General features: G+C 34.2%; 1 protein-coding gene across 3 annotated transcripts in view; it reads right to left on the bottom strand.

Moving 5' to 3' along the window:
* LOC311438627 (sodium channel protein type 1 subunit alpha) overlaps positions 1-15,349 on the bottom strand; it is a 101,282-nt gene that overhangs the window by 85,248 nt on the left and 685 nt on the right. For all 3 annotated transcript variants that reach the window (XM_084523216.1, XM_084523215.1, XM_084523217.1), the window contains exon 2: positions 6,999-7,078. The gene's annotated coding sequence lies outside the window, so the exon portion shown is untranslated. The remainder of the gene's footprint in view (positions 1-6,998; positions 7,079-15,349) is intronic.

The following is a 15,349-nucleotide window of genomic DNA, read 5'->3' as shown; positions in this document are numbered from 1 at the left end:
ATGTCACTGATGAGATGCCCATAGAAATCCTATGGTCAAAGAGGCCAAAGAGAATGGGAAAATGGGAGATAAAATCTTTATTAAAAGACATTTACTACTAGAAGACATGTACTGAAGAGAGATGTGTTTATCTGTTTTGGAACAGAGAAGTAGCTTTTAAAAATAAAAATGAATATTTATTACTCCACTGCATTTTTTTTTTTATTAATTGATGGACAACATTTTTTTTGTCTTTTTTTTTTTTTTTTTTGGTCAAGACAGTGCTAGCTATTGGCTAGGAATTAGGCAGATGGACATAAGACGGGGGTACTCTATCACCTAATTTACTTTTACTGTGGTAGCATGTCTGGTAATTTATTATTTCCTGCTATTGAGAAGTATGCATTTTAGTCTCTCCCAGCAGAGCCATTAAATATTACTTAGTATTGGTTCAGGGTTAACCTGAACTTAGGCTTCACAGATGTACAGAAACCTCTTAAAGGGAAAGAAGAGGGCATGTCTGAAGTCAATGCCCATAAGTGACTGACAGACTCACAGACAGGCTAGACAGGATATAACCTAGAGTCAAAATTACCAGACATACTATCTAAGAGATATGAGAATCTTCTACCAGACTGCAGATGTAGGACTCCCATAAACTGTAAGAATTCCTGGACTGGCATTAGATATAATAAGTAGAGGTTTTTTAAAGAAGTCCAAAATGTGTAGGCCTTTCTAAACTGTTACTCCTTTTCAACTTTAGTGATAACTAAAGCAGATGTTGCTGTTAGCAAACCAAAGGATGCTATGGTTCCTTCTAGTTTGTATGGTCAGTGTTGCAAAATACCACTTTCAAATAATTAAGAATGAAAAGACTAAAAACATCATTTGAATAAAATATTTTTTGATTGAAATTCTACTTAAAAGGTACTTAAAGTAATTAAGTCTTATTTTATTTTATTTTGGTAGCATCATTGCTCATAAATATATCAATGAAACTGCAAACTACTGTCTACTTTATGTCCCATTTATGAAACTTCAAAGCAGGGACAGTCCTCATACCTGATAACACAAGACTGTGTTTGTAGCCTACTTTCTTATATTTTATTGTATAGTTGCCACTTATTACAGATGGCTAGGCTATGGACATCTTCCACTGTACACTCCTAAAATGTTGCTTTTGTATTAGACTCAGAGACTGGCTGAGGTAGGAAGTCACCTCTGGAGATTGGCCACCCCAACCCACCCTGGGCATGTTGCTCAGGGCTACATGCAATCAAGCTTTGAGTATGTCCATCAATGGAGACTCTCTACCTGGAGAACTTTGCCCAGTGACTGGAACAAACATGTCTCTGTTTTCCTCATTTTTTAAAGGTTAACTGTCGCACAGTATACAAGATTTATCTGTAACTGTTCAGAAACTCTTTGATATGAAATACCCTTTGAATTGCCAGATAGAATTAGTTACAGTGTAATTTTGAAAAATTAGTGGTCCTTTGAAGTATATAAGATCATTAAGTTTCCTACTCTACCAGGAATAGTATGGAAACCTGACACTACTATTGCAAATCACTTGTTTGTTTTCATTATCTTTACCAGACTTTCAAATTTTATTTTTTTTTCTTTCAAAATATGCTTTTGTAGTATAATAAAGTTATTTCAGAAAATTTTCTTACACTTTTATAGCCCAAACATAAATTCTGTTTCTGTACAATTCTACAACTAGTTTTGCACTTGCCCATCAAAAAGCAGACAACACAACATCCTGAAGTGATATCTTGCAAGCCTTCCCTATCTATGTGTGTCAGCAAAAGTTTTGTAAAGCTCCCCAGTACCAGGAAATAGTAACAGGAGCTGAAGTATTTTCCATCATGTTTTATGTATATTGAGTGTAGCTTTCTTTTCTCACACCCTGCATAAGTCTTACTTATAACGTAAAACAAAATCAATATCAAAACAGTTAAAAAACAAGATTAATCAATAAAGTTAAACAAAATCAATTTATTTTGCCACTAAACGGAAATGTATTTGTGTACACTTTTTCATGTAAGTTTTCAGAATTAATAAAAAGAAATAAAACAGGTCTGGGGTTGATTTAGTCCAGTTAGGCATCTGATTTCACTAGATACTTTCTAAATTGGTCTTGCATTTCTTATAAGCATTGATTAACAATCTTCCAGACTTCAATTTATTTTTTAAAATTAGTATTAAGCAATCTATGTGAAGATGTGTCCCTCTATAACTGTCATAGATTAAAAAAAAAAAAAAAAAAAAAAAAAAAAAGGGAAGCTATACAGTTCAAATTTATTTGTTTGTAAGTATAAAGTTTCTAAAGGACATTCCAGACAATATTGTTTTGTTTCCTTTTCAATAGTTAATTCAAAAGTTAAAATATTGTATCTCTACCTTATTACCATGTTATTCCAGTTTGTGAATTTATTTAGGCTATTTTAAAGTTATACTCTAAATAATTATTCTGCACAATAAAATCTTATTACCTCTTCCTAAATATATATATATATTAATATACATATTTATATAAAAATATTTCTTTTGTTTCCTCTGTAGCTTAAGAGCCATTAATCAATGGAAAGAAATACTCCTGGATCCTGAGACACAAGCACCTCTCGTTAAATACAGCTGACCCTGGCACAGATTTCACTCATTTTAGTTGGTAGTTTCCCAAAGAATTTCAGGACATAACTTACATGAGTTATGCTCACATGAGAAGTCATTCCCTGTAGACAGGGTGCATATGGTCACTAGATTTTTAAGGACAAGACACTTTGAAGAAACAGAGTATCTCGTGTCACTTTGTCTTGGCATAGAGGGAGCCAAAATATCTAATAAAATCAGACCATTTTCCTTGAAGTGCAGGTATCATTGATAATTCAGAATAGTAGGTCTGTAAGTATTCCTGTTTTGAGACAGTATGAAGTCCTGAAAATATGGTAAAGGGTCATCCTTTCTGATCCATCTCCCCTGGTGTGTCTAAAGAGAAAATAAGTTGATCTGAAAGCATTATTATTTTGAGGTAAGATTTCCATATAACATCTGGATCACATAGTTAAGCTTTAAGAATGCATTTATTTGTTTATTTTAATTGAGGATAACTTATTTTTTCCATTTAGTATCAGTGGCTTACGTACTTTAAGATCCTAAATTAAATCTTAATTAAGATATCTTTAGGATGTCTGTTTCTGAAGTATTTTTTGTATCTTTCTGGAAGGGTGTTGTTCCTTGGGTATCTGCCTCTTTGTAGATTTACAGAAAAATAAGGTCAGAAACAATTATCAGAGGCCCCTCTACTACACCTCCCTGCCCAAGTCAAATCACTAAACCTATTTCCCGACATATGTTTCATCTAGCCTCTTCCTACAGACCTTCATGACTGATTTCAGAGCTTCCCCTGACACTCTCTTAGAACTGTTTGCCATCCTCACTCTTACAAAATTCCTCACAGTATCTCATCTGGATGAGTCTATTTCTGCAGTCTTTCTTTCTTGTCCTACCTGCTATGGATGCAGAGAACAAAAATCACCTCCAATATTCAGCTTTTAACCAACCACTTGCCTCTTTCATTCCATTTTCATTTCTAGACTTACTCAAGAAATCCTTTCCAAGCTTCCATAAGAGCCCTATTGAGGCATTCTTTCAAGCAGCACCTCTCATCTTCCTCAGAAAGATCTCAGTCATGATTTCCTATTGGCAAGTAAATGTGATAATACTTTGAAACAAAACAGTCAGATACTTTAAAACATTAAATAAAATGAAAAACCTCTGAAGGAAACGCTATTAAAGACTAAGTAGAAAATGGAGTCCAGGGAGGGATGAGAGGATGGAAGCGTTGCAGGCCAGTACATCTGGAACACCATCAAGTCACTTGCTTAAAATGCACTTACATGTAAATAACCAAACATTTGAAAGCTTCCTTCAAATCCATTACTTCAGTTAAAAAGTAGCATAGTTGCTGCTTAGCTTTGTCATCTTTGACCAAAACCACTATTAAAAAAGCCTATTAGAGTCCCACAAGATTTATTCCTATTTTTTTCTTGCTGACCTTGACAGGATTTGTTTGTTGTTGTTGTTTAGCATGATGATCTTTAGTGTTATGAATTGCATTATGAAGTAATTTTTAAAAAGAAAATTCTATAAGCAAATTAGAGAATCTGTTTAAGGAGTAGAAGTAAGATGAAGGAGATTGATCCACATGATAATTTATTTCAATACCTTGTTAGCAAGATAGATGGAATGAGATGGGGAAAAGCACAAACTGATCTGGATGTTTTTGAGACCAAAAATGGAGGGGTCATGTCCTCTTTTTCTCAGAGACTTGTAAAAAAATGGGGAAACAAGTAAAAAAGGAGGATAGAGACACTTTAAAATAGAACACTGGAAAGACAGAAATGCACTGCTGAGACAGAAAGTGATAAAAACTTATGTATAGAAAAAGCAATATAATCAGAATTTCCAAGCACAGAGGAAGGAGACAGAAAGCTTCTGGGGCTGATAAATGCAGACAATAAGTAAAATGGGATCTGAGTCAGAAATGTGGTATTTCAAGTGATATTTAATATGGCTGGGTGCTACCCAGAATTTTGGTAATAGGCTTAAAATAAAATCAATTATATTTTTTCCAGTGCTAAATAGCACATTAGAAGACTGAAAGGGGCCCTGGAATGACACACAATGGTGGAAATGGAAGAGAGAGAAAAGGTGACACAAAAATCTGTAAGAGACAGGGGACATGAAAAGATTGAACACCCATGTATTCATTAAGACATTACTGTAATTCTTTAAATAAATATTACTAATTGAATAAAAATGATCAGTATATTTCACAGAAATTGGACTAACCTGGCTACAGAACACACTACATTTTCTCAGTCTGTATTTGAAATTTAACTGATTACATCACCTATACCAAATTTTCAAATGTTTCCATAAAACTTTTGGAAGTTTTCATTGAATGAAATCCATTGAGAATAAACCTACAACTAGAAAAAATGGAAGTGACATATACCAGAACTATTCACCTTTGGGAAAAACATTTGGAGATTTTGCATGATACCGCCAATCTCCCTACAATAATCAGCTCACTCGGAAACATCATCTGTAGCTTTTAATGGGTAAAAGTTACCCAAAGGTTCTTTTTTCCATTTTAACATAGTCCAGCTTTACAATTTTTCCCTTTGAGCAACTTGGTCTCTTAAGTGTTCTGAATTATTCTGCTAGAAAAAGTCTAATGGTATTCCTTATCTAATATGTCTTACTGATGCCATCATATTTTTTCTCAGTTTACAAGTGTGGATATATATTGTTCAATTTTTAATACATCTGCCAGCAAAGGAAGTTTGGTTTGTGTTTTGCTGTGTTTCTTCTGGCATCAACACAAAGTCTACAGGCCAAATACAGCTCTCTCTTACTCTTGTGGAATCCTACTGCCTCCGATATGTATCATCTGTCTTCATTGGAGAAACAGAAGGATTTGCTTCTGCAATTGCAAGAGAATCAACAAATCTATTCATAATATTTTGCCCAAAAGACCCAGCATGTTTTCCCGCAGGTGAATTGGTACTGGATTCGAGAAAATGACTAAAATGAAAAAACCATATATATCTAGAGGAGTATCGAACACAGTTCTAACTACATACACAAAATTAGACCAAGCATGTGCCACTTTTCAAAAAATATTTGCAAAGAAGTACCCACTTCTTCCTAGTACTGCCAGACAATTTCTCATAACCAAGAGCAGAGCAATCTTCACAATTTAATCTTAGTTCTTCAATTTAAGTTAGCCAAACGGATCAAAAAATACCATTTAAGGGAAAAAATCCAGTACTAAGCTTTTCCATTCAGTACTAGGCTTTTCTACCTGAACGCATTTGCTTCTCTTAGTAACATATAAAACTTCTAGAATAGGAGCCCAAATGTTGAAAAGAGGGCAGGCTGTGGTGTAATACAGATAGTAGCAGTGATATCACCTTTAAAAGTCAACAATCACCTGTCCTTTAAAGTCCTTGGCATTGGGATAATGCATTGAGAAGAGTCATATTCACTGACATTCAAAAGGCTTTCTACTTCAAGGCCACCTTAGTTTTTAAAATGCAATAATCGATCATTTGTTTTAGCTTCCCAACTCTTGACAGATCTTGAAGATTCTTAACTCCAGAAACTTCAAAGCAAGTTAAGGTTCTAATATAACAATTTAAATATAGATTTCAATGATCCATAGTAAAGTACTCCTACCATTGATATAAAGTAGTGTTGCTAACAGCTTTTAGGATATAGGATTCTATTATACACATCTACACCATTTTCCTGAAAGTCATTATAGTCATGCTTCATATATGTATTTTTTTCTAAAACGATACCATGCAAATTGCTCGTTTACCTAAAATTTCCCTAGAATTGTTTAGATTATATGATTCTGGTTCCTTATAAAATAAAAACTTGACTTTTCCCCTTCCCTCCCATCATGTTTACTTCCTTTAACATAATGAAAACTATTTGTGACTCTACTTGACTAACTGAGGACAATCAGATTAAGGCTGACTTCCTCTAACTTGTTTTCTTCTGTCTAAATATTTCAGCAAATATTCAAGATCACACAAATTAGGCTCAAAAGAATAAACTAACAGGGTGTCAGTCTTGACAACAATCATCCTGTTATTGCTTCACATTAATTCTCTGAGTCATTTTTAGCACAATTTTAGTCTTTTTTCCTTTGTACTTTATATTAACAGAAGGGTCAAGCTTGAAAAACATAGAAAAAGCAGGTGTGTTTCAAGAATGCAGTACTAACATCAGGCAATACAACTCACGAGTTCAACATCATAACTACAAAATAAGCATTTCTGTGATAAGTAAGTTTGGATAGATTTTTAACAGTGACAGCAAAACACAAATCCATTTTCAAATGCTGCAGAATGAGCAACCACAACTTTTTCAAAGAGGGGATGCAGCAGCCAGCCCAATCCAAAAGAAATTAATTCAGTGGGAGTGTGTTAAGCACATACCTCAGACAAGCAGCAGAGAAGAAATCCATTTTAGAAAAGATGCTGAAAGAGCTTGATGTCCACCTGGCAAATTTCTTGTGCTGTTTGAAAAAGCAAGACGGTTCAGATTATGAACCGAATTATATTTATAGCAGTACAATCAGTCTTGATCTGTATGTAAATAAAAACAAGGTTTTCTAGCAAAGTACAGAATCAGAAAGGCTGGAGGAAGAGGTAGATGTGGAAAGAAGGGGGGGTGGGGGGGGGAAGAGGAGGGAGCCCCTTCCACCTTCAATAAACCCCAACCATTTGGATTTAGCCTTAAAGAAGAGCTTCTCCATGGGAAGGAAAGCTGTACACTCCTGCAAAGCTAAGGTCAGCCCTTCGTATGTTTTCCATGTGAAGGAACAACATAACCTCTGTAACTTCTAAACAGTTTAGGGGAAAAATCTTGAATAATAAAATTCAAAAAACAAACAGGCAAAAAAACAAACAAAAAAAAAACACAAACAAACAAAACGGCAAGAATTCAAATACATAAGTCCAGTGAAATCCATCTTGTAACAGAATATTGTACTGCTAAACACACCTGACTGCAGCTTTAAAATCATTTTTAAAACCACCAAACTGTATTGCTCCTTACTTATATGCTTAGCATTAACTACAAAGCAAACATTTGAATATGATATTAAAATAAAAAAAAAAAAGTTGGGTGGACCCCATATGAACAGACAATGTAAGTAAACTGAGGTCTAGGATTTCATGTCCTGCTGGCTTACCTGATAAAACATGAATTTCAAATGTATTATGAGGAAAAAGAAAAATAAAACCCCAAGATATAGCAGTGATGAAATTCTCTCTAATAAACGTGTTCAGATTCCCAGTTCCAAAAGATTACCAAGTATTCACAAATTGCTGCATTGCACTCGCACTGGGAAGAGAAAAAAACAAAACAAAACAAAAAAAAAACACTCTCTCTGCAGTATCCTCTCTGCTTCATCCTCAGCTTCCTGTTCTTGGCTCACTCACTCTGTTATACCTAATACAAATCAGCAAATAGCAGGCCAGAATATTAAAAAAAAAAAAAAAAAAAAAAAAAAAAAAAAAAAAAAGGGGGGGGTGGTGGATAGGGGGAGGATGGAGAGAGACCGTCAGGGGATAGAGACATCACCTTGAAGGACAGCCCCATCTACCGGCAAAAGCCGTGAATCAGCTGTTACCAGCAGCTTTTTAAGTGGCTAACAAAATCTACAGCTCCGTGTTCCTTCAGCAAGGGGGCAAGGATTGTGCTGAGAAGTAGATTTCCTCATCTACTGTTAAACAAGTAAAAATTCTTACTAGTTTTCATTCTTTTCCGTTAATTATTTGCCTCTGAAATGTGAGATGGAAATTGGGTACAGGTATTCCATTACAAAAGCACCAAAAACTTTTCAGACCAGCCTCTGCCACCGCTAAGTGCTACTTATCCTTGTCTTATTCTACACTTCTCCACAGAGTAGCAGAGGTAGATTCAACATGTTTAGTCATGGTTTCAACCCAATACATAAATAAATAAATAAAAAGGAAAAAGGTTCTTTTGGTAGAGTCATATGATATTTCCATCTATTACAGACTGCATTGCCAGTTTCCCAGCCTGGTACATGACTACCTTGTCAGTATCAGATCTATACATTACAGTGTTTTCAGATGGCAGCTGGGCAGCCAGATCTGGAATCTAAACAAAAAAGGCTTCTTTTTAAAATTCAGACTCCTAAATAACAGTAAATACTAATACAGCAAACTGCAGCTGTGCTGGATCAGCCTCAGTTTTGAGCTAAATCAGACAGCATTATACATTTCCAGTTTTTCTTCCTTGACAAAAAGTGGAACTGGGATGGCTTTCAGAAAGCACTTGAAAACCATAGATTCACTCATGCTGGAAAAAGATGCTGGGCAGTCACTGAGAAGGTGGAAGGTGCACAGTAGAGGGGCCAAAAATAAAAAGACAATTTTTCATTATTTCATTTTTGGAATGTAAAGATAGAACAAAATAAAACAAATTAATACCTTCATGCAACAAGGCTGTCATCTGTGATATAACAGATACTTACAGATATTATAACATAACCTGCAGTTCAGTGATCCAGGCAGATATTGTGAATTTGATCCCATAGATTCAGATTCAGTATTGTTCTGATTTGTTCATTTTAAGTATTTGTATATCTTGAAGTTTTGATTGCTTAAATTTTGTCTGAATCTAAATTATGTAAATTTCTCTAACTCCAGGTTGTGGCTTGACACTCTTGGCCCTTTACCACAAACACTTGGAGTCTCTTAGTATAATAACTAATTTGCAAGTAGGTTTGATAAACCTAACTTGCAATTTAGGTTTATCAATAGAAATGTCGTTCTAACAAGAACAATGAAGTCTAATCTCAAAAATTTTTAAATATTTTCTGTGCAAATATTACAGTGATTAAAAGAACACAGCAAGCAACCTCAAGACACTAAATATTTAGTTAAAATACACCATCATACATCCAGTAACAGTCAGATACTGAGAAAAAAGTTGTATAGCCTACATCTCTAACGGCAAGTTTAATAAAAATACTATCGTTTCTGAAAAGGTTAATATCAATAGAAAAAAAATGTGGTGGTGTGGTGGGCGATATTTTTGCATTTTTATAAAGCATGCTATGAAAACTTATCACCTTTCATATGTCCTCTGCACAGAAAAAGACCAAGCTGTAAACAACCATGCAGCTTTTATCCTTTAAATGTGTCTTACCACTGATCTAGAAAGACTTTACATGCTTTCCAGCACTGCTGTCATGCTATCACCAGTTTTGAATTTAGCTTTCATGCTGGCAGTACTGGTAGGCTACTAAATAGTACAGGCACGTCCCCACTACCTATGTGTGATTCCATTCTATGACCCTAAGGTATGAAGAGTCATAAACCTTTATCTTATTATTATTATCAGCCAACAGGCTCTTGAATTCTTAGTTGGATATAATTATAAAAGCTGTGCAATATATATATTTTTTCATATCCTTGCAAAGTTCTTCAGGTTCACAAAGACAGGTGACAAATTACTTGCAGGTGACAAATTACTTGGTAGTGACAGTAGCACTTCTGACTCAAAATCATCCTTAAAATTTGAAATACTAAAGAGATGTTAAGAAATCATTGCTGATTCCAACTGATCATTCCCAGAAATCTTTCCATTCATGGAGGATATTTCTGGAAATGGTGAATTGTTAGATGCTTATAAATACAGACTTATCACTAGGTTAAAAGGCAGAATAGTTACACCTCAGCTTGGAATTTTAATATGAATTCCTCCAGTATTGGCTACAGTTTGGGCATATTTGATATTTTACAGGCATAGCTCCTGCAAGATGTTCCCTTTTGAAATCAGCTGAACACCAAAATGAAAAAAAAAAAAAAAAAAACTAGAATCTGGATAGCTTAAACAATAAATATAGTGTAGTAAAAGTCTTTTAGGTACATTTAGGTGTCTACAGGTTTAGTCCTGAACATAACACTGAACATATTAAGTTTCTCTCCAGCTTAATAATAATTTCCGTGTATCATGAAAGCATGCAGTTTACAGAAGTCCTAAAAGGACCTTCTTTAAGTATCACTAGAGGTGCAGAATAAGATGCTTAATATAGCCACTGACTTCAAGAAATCTTCAAATATCTTTAGCAAAAATACTGAAGGCTTTTTCAGGTAACATTTCCTTCAGCTCAGATTTCACTGGACACACTGGTATTACCAAGTGCTCAGGTTCAGCTCCACCAGTATTTGGTGTCAGGAAAATTAATATTTGTGGTTATCTTAAAAAGATCCTTTCATGGCTCCTTGAACCACAGCAAGTCATCTGATACAGGGTTTGAGAGAGTCAGAAGAGTTTATCAACACAACAGCATCTTCCTTCTAACAGCTAAAGTGCTAAATCCCTTGATCGCTTATAATTTTAATGTTTTAAACTTACATGTTATACCACAATTGCAGAAAATAATCAAATGAAAAGTATAGATTTCTCTATCACATTAGCTGCTTTGACTCTACGATAAAGTGAAAATTAATAAACATGATCTCCCTGCCCTCTTCCCCTCGAAATGCAACCTGTTTAGATGTAGAGCTTAGGGATATGGTTTAGTGGGGACTGCTAGCGTTAGGTCAGAGGTTGGACTCGATGATCTTGAGGTCTCTTCCAACCTAGAAATTCTGTGATTCTGTGATTCTGCCGTTTTTACTGTCTGAATAAATAAGACATTAGATAGCTAGTAAAATAAAACAATTTTCTAAACTAAGAAAGTCTACGATAATTGCATTTACTTCATAAACTTTTGATCACTTCTCCCTGCAGGTACTGTTACAATTTCTTCTGTTCTGAGTACAGTAGAAGCAATCACCTTAATGGACATGGGCTGAAGCGGCCACCCAACAGAACCAAAGGAGAGCACCTACACAACCTGCAGAGCATGGACATGGTTGTCAGGCAAATTTCCATTACTTCAGCCTTGAGTTTGCAATCTTGGAGATTTCAGGTTCTGCAGAACTGATAACTTTGCTTTAATGCAGGTTTGTGGTTCACATACCCTCCTACAAGTTTTGACCAGTTCTACTCTTGGTTCTCCCTCAAATGTGCAAATATTTAACAGAACTGGTGAAGAACAGCACAGTAAGGTTTTGGCTCAAGTGCCACAAAGTGCCCAACCTTAGTGATCACCAGGCAATGGGGCATTCTGGTTTACTTCAGCAGATGAAAGGATTCATCTGGAAGTCCTTCTCTGGTTATCCTTTGCAGCACAGTTTTTTGTTTGTTTGTTTGTTTGTTTTCTTCTTCCTCTCTGACACGGACATACGAAGTCCAGATTAAAATAAAAGAATATAGTTTTGTTTGAGACTATCCTATTTCAGCTTCTATGTTGCAACAATTACAGTTCTTTTTAACATAAAGAAATCTTTAAAATTAACTTTTAAAAGCTTAGGTGTGCAACCATGGTGGCAAACCATGAAATCAACAAAGCAAAAGTGTGTTCTATATACATAGTTAATAAAGGGCTAGGAGCAATATTTTCTTTCTGAAATAACAATGTCTGAGGAACATTTTATTTGCCTATGCATTAAGAAATTTCCCTCGATTCTTCACAGTATTCACAGTAACTGTTTCTATTTCTGGGAATGATTTCTGGAAATTGCAGTGTATGTAGAAATTGGGTAATGGAGTAATCCATCTAATATATAAGGAAAGAGCCATCCAAGATCCTCCATAGAGAAGCAGGTGAACAGGATGATCCAGGAGGCTTTTGTTGTTTCAAAACTATGTGAACGCAATGTACTGCAATCACAGAAAAGCTGTGATACAATCAAGAATATTGTCATAGAGAGACAGTCATAGAGAGCCAGTATCTGCAAAAATTATACAGATTATAGCAGTACTGAATAGAAGATTGCTTCCAACTTATTTCAATGAAAACTAGAGAAATTATTTTAATTAAAGACTAATAGCTGTTTGCCAAAGTAATAGAGCACATCTGTCAGATGCTGAAAAAGGATCTTCAAAAGAGATAAATACAGTCCATTTCTATAGCAACTGGTTTTTGTCACAATTCTAATGTTTTTCTCTACTAAATTCAAATAAAAGTGGGCACTTTTGGACCGTGAAGTACCTGAATTTCTGAGAGTTCAAACTTACATGGAAAGCTTGTGAATCATAGTGTTACAGACTTAAATTTAGATGTTACATCAGATAAATGCAGTTTGCAGTCTTTCTTTTTCAAATTAGCACTAACGACATACATTTGTCATCACAACATATATATATATATATCAACTACTCAAAGTAGGCAGAAATCGTCTGAGATATAAATTTATTTATAGAAACTAATAGTCTAATTTGCCTATGTGGTGGATCATAAAAAAGTGGTATTCCCATTGTTTATGCTAAACACATTTCTAAAATACTTTAATTCACACTCCTCCATATTGTTTCCATGCTCCTCAGTTTAAGTGGCATTTCCATGACTATGAAGGAAGTACAGTCCCTTGTAGATCAGAAAACACTGGTACTGTGAGGAAAAGTGGAGATAAACGTTTGTTAGAAACTCCAGCTGCATATTGTCATGTGCAGGAATATGCAAGATATCAAAAGCAAGCTACTGATGTAGCCATGAATTGGGCAATACCATAAAACCACAGGAAAATACCAGGAGGAGGCAGTGACCACTAATGGTCCATATCCTGCATAATAGTGGGTTCATAACATACCATACAGATCAGAATCAATTTTTCAGCCATAAAGTGATATACCAGAATATAGTATACTTAAGTACACGCAGGAAACACCATTTTCTTAGTATCCCAGTTCCAGCACCTGAAGCTTTTTGTGCTGAGAGACACTTTGCCTGTCCTGATATGAACTGTGCAAAAAATAAAAATAACATTTCCAGAAAAACACCATACATTTAAAGACAATGTTTTGTGGTTTTGTTTGTTTGTTTGTTTTAAATAGATTCTTTAAACAAATAAGAAAAAGCTCCCACTCTTGAAACAGGACAACATACTAAAATACAATAGAAAACTATTTTAAAACACTTCAGGCAGCAAGAAACAAAGAACGTGAAGTACATCATTACAATAACGCATAGTGCCTACCAGTTTTGTTCTAAGCTCCTATAATATACTTTTATTTTGAGTTTGTTTGCAAGACATACTTCTGTATTCTGAACTATAAAATGTTGTCTATAAAATATTATCTGGTGTAATATATTGCATTGCAATATATTATAATACATATATATATATAAATACATATATTATATATATATGTATATTATAATAAATATATATAATATAAATTTCAAAATACCAAAAGGATATCATATTTTCTTGAAGCTAACTTCTCTCTGAGAGTAGTTTATAAACTGGCCTGGTGTTTCTACTAAATCACAAAATAGATCTACCTGTTACTAAAAAAACAAAAAAGTAAAAAGTGATTAAGTAACTGATGAAGAGAAAGTTCTCTTTATCAGAAATGGCAGTTCTCTTCCAGAAAAAGAAAGCTCTTAAATATGATTAGCAAATGATTAAAAAATAAAATATTATTTTGTAATAATTAAATAAAAATTATTTATAAACAAGTGCTAAAATTGAATTCTATCAGTTATTTCTAGAACAATATGAAGAACCACTTTTTTTTGGGGGGGGAGGGGTGGAGGTTAGAGTGAGCGGGACAACATGGCGTATTTAAATTAATTCCACTGTTCCCATTGAAATCTTATATTCATATAATCTTATATTAATATTCAACCTCATTTCAATTTAAGAAAAGACCTTCATATTTATTCCTAGAATGAACAAGTACCTATTAGACATGAAAATTCTGTAAATACCATGTAGTCGATAGAAAATATTTTTTTTTTATTATTATTTTTTATTTTTCTGTTTTGACAGCCATTAACATAATAAATGAAATCTTGTTAGCAAACTGTTAATATAACTGATATACATATTGACTAAACTTCATCTCAGGTAACTGTATTATTTCCCTATATTTCGGAGTTCCTTAATGAGTCTTACATTTGTAATGTTTAATTTTTACAAGTTCCCAGCTGCCATGAAGAAGCTTCTGCAGTACTAGGGGAGGAAAAAAGTTGCTGTCCAAGGTACTGTACAAAAACATGAATTTTCTAATTACTCTTTCAAATACATCAAAAATATTTTTGAATGTATTTAATTCTAAGTGTCCTTAGCAAGCAAGCTATCCTTGTTGAAATTCCCTACATAATACTGCAGTATCAGTGCTATGCTGTTACTTTCCAGGGCCTCTTCTGCTGCATTCCAGTATAATCACACGTTCCAGCACCCAGCAATGCTCTGTATGTATAATCTGTCTGAAAAAAATCTTTCACTACAGACTAGTATTCAACTACATGTAAATATATATAGATCTTTGAATTCTGTATGGTACATGTGAAAAAGCTACCCTCTAACATAAATCTAGCTAACATACTATCCTGGCATTCTGCAGAGCAGTCACTTGATGTAATTTTATCTGCAGTATTTGTCTTATGCATTTCAGAGGCATATAGGTTCGTGCATTAATGCAGTAAATAGGAAACAGAATCCTGGATTTAACTACTACATTCAAAAATAACCAAAGAGTGCAAGAAAATTTAATGCATTTTTTCCTTTTCGTTTAATAAATAAAAGCGTATTTTTATTTTGAAGTGTAAAACAATGCAATAGCCAAGAACTGCAGTAAAGCTCTCAGAGCTGATAGCTGTATCCAATAATGGTTCCAAACACCACCTTTAAGCAAATGGCTTTCATTCACTGTTTAATCAGTGAAATCAACAATAATCCCCATATGGCTAGAA

Source organism: Aythya ferina (assembly GCF_964211825.1).
Source record: "Aythya ferina genome assembly, chromosome: 6".
NCBI classification, from domain to species: Eukaryota; Metazoa; Chordata; class Aves; order Anseriformes; family Anatidae; genus Aythya; species Aythya ferina.
The sequence above is the reverse complement of the archived record's forward strand: the minus strand, read 5'-3'. Positions and strand labels throughout refer to the sequence as shown.